The sequence below is a fragment of the Gracilinanus agilis genome, chromosome 4 (genome assembly GCF_016433145.1).
Source record: "Gracilinanus agilis isolate LMUSP501 chromosome 4, AgileGrace, whole genome shotgun sequence".
NCBI classification, from domain to species: Eukaryota; Metazoa; Chordata; class Mammalia; order Didelphimorphia; family Didelphidae; genus Gracilinanus; species Gracilinanus agilis.
Window position 1 is genome coordinate 43,180,447 of NC_058133.1, and position 5,376 is coordinate 43,185,822.

Below are 5,376 nucleotides of genomic sequence, written 5' to 3' on the forward strand. Positions count from 1 at the left end.
ATTTAGCAACTACATCTCTTTAGCTGGTGGATCAAACAATATCAGGGCAGTGTCAGATTATCTCTGGCTGAGGGCTGGTTCCCTCAGCCTGACCTTACCATCTAGCTCCATTGCTAACACTTGCCAGTTGCCCCTAGCAACAGCATCTCAAGAGCCCTCTTACCTCAGTTTTCCCTTCCCAGTTTTAAAATAAATCCCTTAGCCTGGATCTGTGAGTTCCTGTAATTCCTATATCATCACCAAGGCTAAAGAGACTGAGGAGAGGACAGAATATCAATTAGTTGAGTTTACTGAGAGGTAAAAGCAAAGCCTCCATTGTAACCAGGAAGTTGAGCCCCACTTCTTGCTGCATTCTGCTCTCACCCAATAGGAAGGCCGTTACTCCAGCAGGGAGGGGCCACTCATTCAACAACTTAAAGGAGCCTATGGCTGCAGTAGAGATTGACTGGGCGCCACAGCTGAGGCTGCGTGACACTAATAGCCCCAAATCTTCTGCTGATCTAGTTACTGGCTCCCAGGCCCCTGGTGACTCACTTTTACCAATGATTATCTTGTTCTTTATGATTAACAAAAGACGAAAAGCTTGTCAAGAATAATTCATCATGAAATAAGTGGGTGGAAATTACCATTCCCAACCACTCACGATGTAGAAGGTGTGTTTTTTGGCTAGAAGAATGGTCAATTACATTTTAGCCAATCAGATTAATCATGATTATTCCTTACTCTATTTAGCTGTCTAATTAATGAAGATTAGTTATGCTAGTTATTATACAAATACATAATTAATCAGAATTCAAAGAATACAATAAATCCAAACTGGTCCAAATATTGTTTCAATAACAGCCTTTCATTTTTCAATATTTTCAAAGGTAAGTTTGGTATGTTCTCTGAACTTGTGGGGTTAATGAAAACAGTACAGTATTATGAGGAAGCAGTCTGCCTTAATTTTTCATTCCCTGTCCTCTCTGAATCATTCCACTTCAAGGATCAGGGAGGAGCTTGGAAGCAGTTCCAGACACCTGTGTGTGGGGATGGTGAAACCTGCAGTTTTTGTTTGGGGAATAGAAGTCTTTAAACGTTATCTCACTATTTGCTTGTCTCTTATGGAGGTACTTTTAGGGGAATAGCTAAATGATATGACATCTAAAGGTGGGGCTTTCCTGGGGGGCCTATAATGGTTCTAGCAATAACCTGTAATGTTCTTATATATTTTACTGGGGCTGAGTAGAGATATTGATCATAATAATCCCTATAATGAGGAGTGTTAGTAAGAGAAGAGTCATACAGGGGAAAATGAGTGGGAAATCTTTCCTCCTTTGATCTGCTTTGCAGATTTTCAGGATTCACGTGTGACTTTGTCATCTGTCATGAACTTGGTGGCTCCCAGCAAAACAAAATAATGTGTTTTTTATTGTTTAAGAAAGAATTGGGCAAAAATCTTCTGAGAAAAACTGAATTTATTGTGAGAGCTGCAGTCACAAAGCCAGGGTCTACAGACATACCCAATATGGTCTGAGATCCCGAGTCCTAGAGGTTATAGATATTTATGGCATCAGTATAAGCATAGACAGTACTGAAGTGAGCAGGTATCTAGTCAATCATTCTTAGTTATTAATGTGGGAGCTTCCACTTTTGGGTACCAGATGGCTAGTAACTGAGTTTCAAAACCACAGGGTGAGTGGTTGTGTTTCCTAACATTGCAAAGTGCACAGAGAATTAATCTTACTTTGATTATTGACATAGCACATTTCTTGATTATTCTTACTGATTATTATCTCTTAAACAAACAGTTATTCAATCAATTGATTACCTGGGGCTATATTTTTCTTTAAATCACACAATTAAAACATATCAATTAAAAATTATTAGAAACTAATTAACTAAATTTCTCCTTATACACATGGCAACTCAGCCCTCTTTCCTCTTTGGTCTCAGCCAAAGAGACACATCCTGGTAGCCTAAGTGTGGGTGAGAGGTCTTGGATCATCTTAAGTCTGCCAGGGTCAATATGAGATCCATGAATTATGTCTTATCTTTTTATTTTTGCCTCGGGACAGCTAAGTATCATAATGTATAGTAGAGGATAGAAACATCTTCCTGAATTCAGATATGGCCTCAGACACTTGCTAGTTGTGTGACCCTTTGCAAGTTACTTAATCCTATTTGCTTCAGTTTCCTCATCTATAAAATGAGCTAGAGAAGGAAATGGTAAACCACTGCAGTATCTTTGCTGAGAAAATCCTAAATGGGGTCACAAAGTGTTGGACACAATTGAACAACTGACCATCAACAACAAAGGTCTTCGCCTGTTTGCATTTGTTCTTTTCTGCTCTTAAGTGAAGTAGTGCTTCACTTAATTACCCACACCAACAAGTTGTGCCCCAGTGGGCTTCAGAACTCTAGAGAGCTTGCCACCAGAGGAGGTTCAGGAGCTAGAAGCAATGCCAGATTTTGTGGACCTAACAAATCCATTAAAGAACAGAATTCATCTGTTCTTACTATAATTTCTTAGTAAATTTCCATTCATATAAACTGATTGATATTAAGTGGTTAAATGATATTGGGATACCAAGTGGCTATTAACATTGGTGAAAACACACTAGAAGGGAGGCTTAAGTTGAAGAAAATTCCATCGACATTTCTCTGAGGAAGATATAAAGAAAATTTATATTAAAACTCTCTGACAGAGGTTTACTTTCCCAAATATATAGGAACTAAGCCAACTGTTCAAAAAAGCAAGCCATTCCCCAATTGACAAATGATAAAAGGACATGAATAGGCAGTTTTCACATGATGAAATCAAAACTATCGATGAGAATATGAAAAAGTGTTCTAAATCCTTCCTGATTAGAGAAATGCAAATTAAAACAATTCTGAGGTATCACCTCACACCTAGCAGACTGGCCAATATGGCAGCAAAGGAAAGTGATAAATGTTGGAGGGGATATGGCAAAATTGAGACACTAATACACTGCTAGTGGAGCTGTGAATTTATCCAAACATTCTGCAAGGCAATTTGGAACTATTCCCAAAAGGCTTTTGACATAGTCATGCCACTGCTGGGTTTCTACCCCAAAGAGATAATAAGGAAAAAGACTTGTACAAAAATATTTATAGCCATGCTCTTTGTGATGGCAAAAATTGGAAAACGAGGGTTGTCTGTTGATTGGGGAATGGCTGAACACATTGTGGTATCTGATGGTGATGGGATATTATTGTGCTAAAAGGAATGATGAACTAGAGGATTTCTATGTGAACTGGAAAGACTTCCAGGAACTGATGCAGAGAGAAAGGTGTAGAACCTGGAGAACGTTATACACAGAGACTGATACATTATGGTATGATCGAATGTAGTGGACTTTTCTACTAGCAGCAATGCAATGACCCTGGATAATACAGAGGAACTTATGAGAAAGAATGCTATCCACATCCAGGGAAAGAACTGTGGGAGCAGAAATGCAGAAGAAAAATATATGATCGATCATGTAGTTCAATGGGGGTATGAATAGGGTTTTGATGTTAAAAGATCACTCTATTGCAAATATGAATAACATGGAAATGGGTTTTGAACAATGATACATATATAACCCAGTGGAATTGCTCATTGGCTCTAGGAGGGGGGAAGAAGGGATCATGGATCCATGGAACCATGGAAAAATATTCTAAAGAAAAAAAAAGAAATAGTTAAGAGGTAAAATTGATATCAAACAGTTGACTCTCTATATATTATAACCATATGTGTGGTTATAATAATGGGTGACTGGAAGAATGATTTCACCATTAACAGAAATCAAGGAAAAGGGGCAGGTTTTGGAAGAAGGATGGTGGTTCTCAAAGTGTGGCACAGGGATACCTGGGGTTCCCTGAAACCCCTTCAGGGACTCTGTGAGGTCAAAATTATTTTCAAAGTTTAATAAATAATAAATTTCAATTCATAATGCAATAAATATCAGTAGATATAAGCCCACAAAACAAAAACTCTAGGGAAGGTTCAATAAATTTTAAGAGTGTGAAAGGGTCCCAGAAACAAGGAATTTGAAAAAATGTTTTAGACAATGGAATGTACAAATAGAGACTCCCAATAAGTAGTTGGAAAAGTGAATCTAGGAGTCTAGAGGTTAGATCAAGTTCCTGATTCAGATTTGCTTTGAGAAACAGAAACTCTTGATGATATCAGTAAGTTAATTAGTGTGTATTTCATTGTTAGCTGTGAAAAATACATTCTTTTTTGGCCCATGATTTTGTTGTTCAGTCATCTGAGTCAGCTTCAATTCTTTGTGACTCCATTTGGGATTTTTTTTGGCAAAGATACTGAAGTAGTTTGCCATTTCCTTCTTCAGCTCATTTTATAGATGAGGAACTAAAGCAAATAGGGTTAAGTGACTTGCCCAGGGCCATGCAGCTAGTAAGTATTTGAGGCTGAATTTGAACTCAGTTCTTCCCTATACCAGGCCAGACACTCTATCCACTGTGTCACCTAGCTACCCCAGTTCATGAATAACAATGAAGAATCTCTAGTAATGCCTACAAATGTAATGAAATGTGTGGATAAATGATTTATAACAGAAAATGAACATTAGTTGGAAGCAGTGAAGAAATAAAAGGCCACTAAATATATAAAAGTTCCAAAGTCAACCCCTTAAGTATATTCCACACATTTTAAAACCATATTTTATTTCCTTTGAAACTCAGTCTTAAGAAAACCAAAAGATAATCAAGTCTGTAAAGGGAATCTTTTTTTTCAGTCAATAGCTTTATGCTTGTAGCAAGGAATCTAAGGTGTAGCCAGTGAAGCTGGCTCTTCTACTGATGGCTTCCATCTTTTGTCACCTTTGCTGATTTTGGTGTGTGAGAGGAAACCTTAAAGTTGTTTGTTTGTTTGAAACCATTGCCTTCCACCTTAGAATCCATCCTGTGTGTCAGTTCCAAGGCAGAAGACTGGGAAGAGCTAGGCAATGGGGGTGAACTGACTTGCTCAGGATCACATAGCTAAGAAGCATTTGAGAACAAATTTGAACCCAGGACCTCCCATCTCTAGGCCTGGCTCTCAATTCATTAAGCCATCTAGCTGGTCCTGCATCAGAGTTGTTTTTATGGGCATTCTTCTCATTAAGAATCTGGAGCAATCTCTCCTATGCTTTTTTCAGTTTGTAGTTCTATTTTGAAAAACTTCATCACTTTAAATTTTTTGAACACTTTCAGCAAGGGGTGCTTTACCTCACTTAACTATTTTAATTCCCTATATATGGGGTAGGAGTTGTGTAAATGGAATTAGCTCAAGCCCATTTATAGTTCCTAATTGTAAGTAAACTACCATAAAACTTATCCTGACTTGGGTCTATTTTAATTATGGAATCAATCTAGATCTGATTGATT

The 5,376-nt window shown here is 37.8% G+C and overlaps 1 pseudogene; it reads left to right on the forward strand.

Moving 5' to 3' along the window:
* Positions 1 to 425: 425 nt before the first annotated feature.
* LOC123245855 overlaps positions 426 to 5,376 on the forward strand; it is a 6,522-nt pseudogene continuing 1,571 nt past the window's right edge.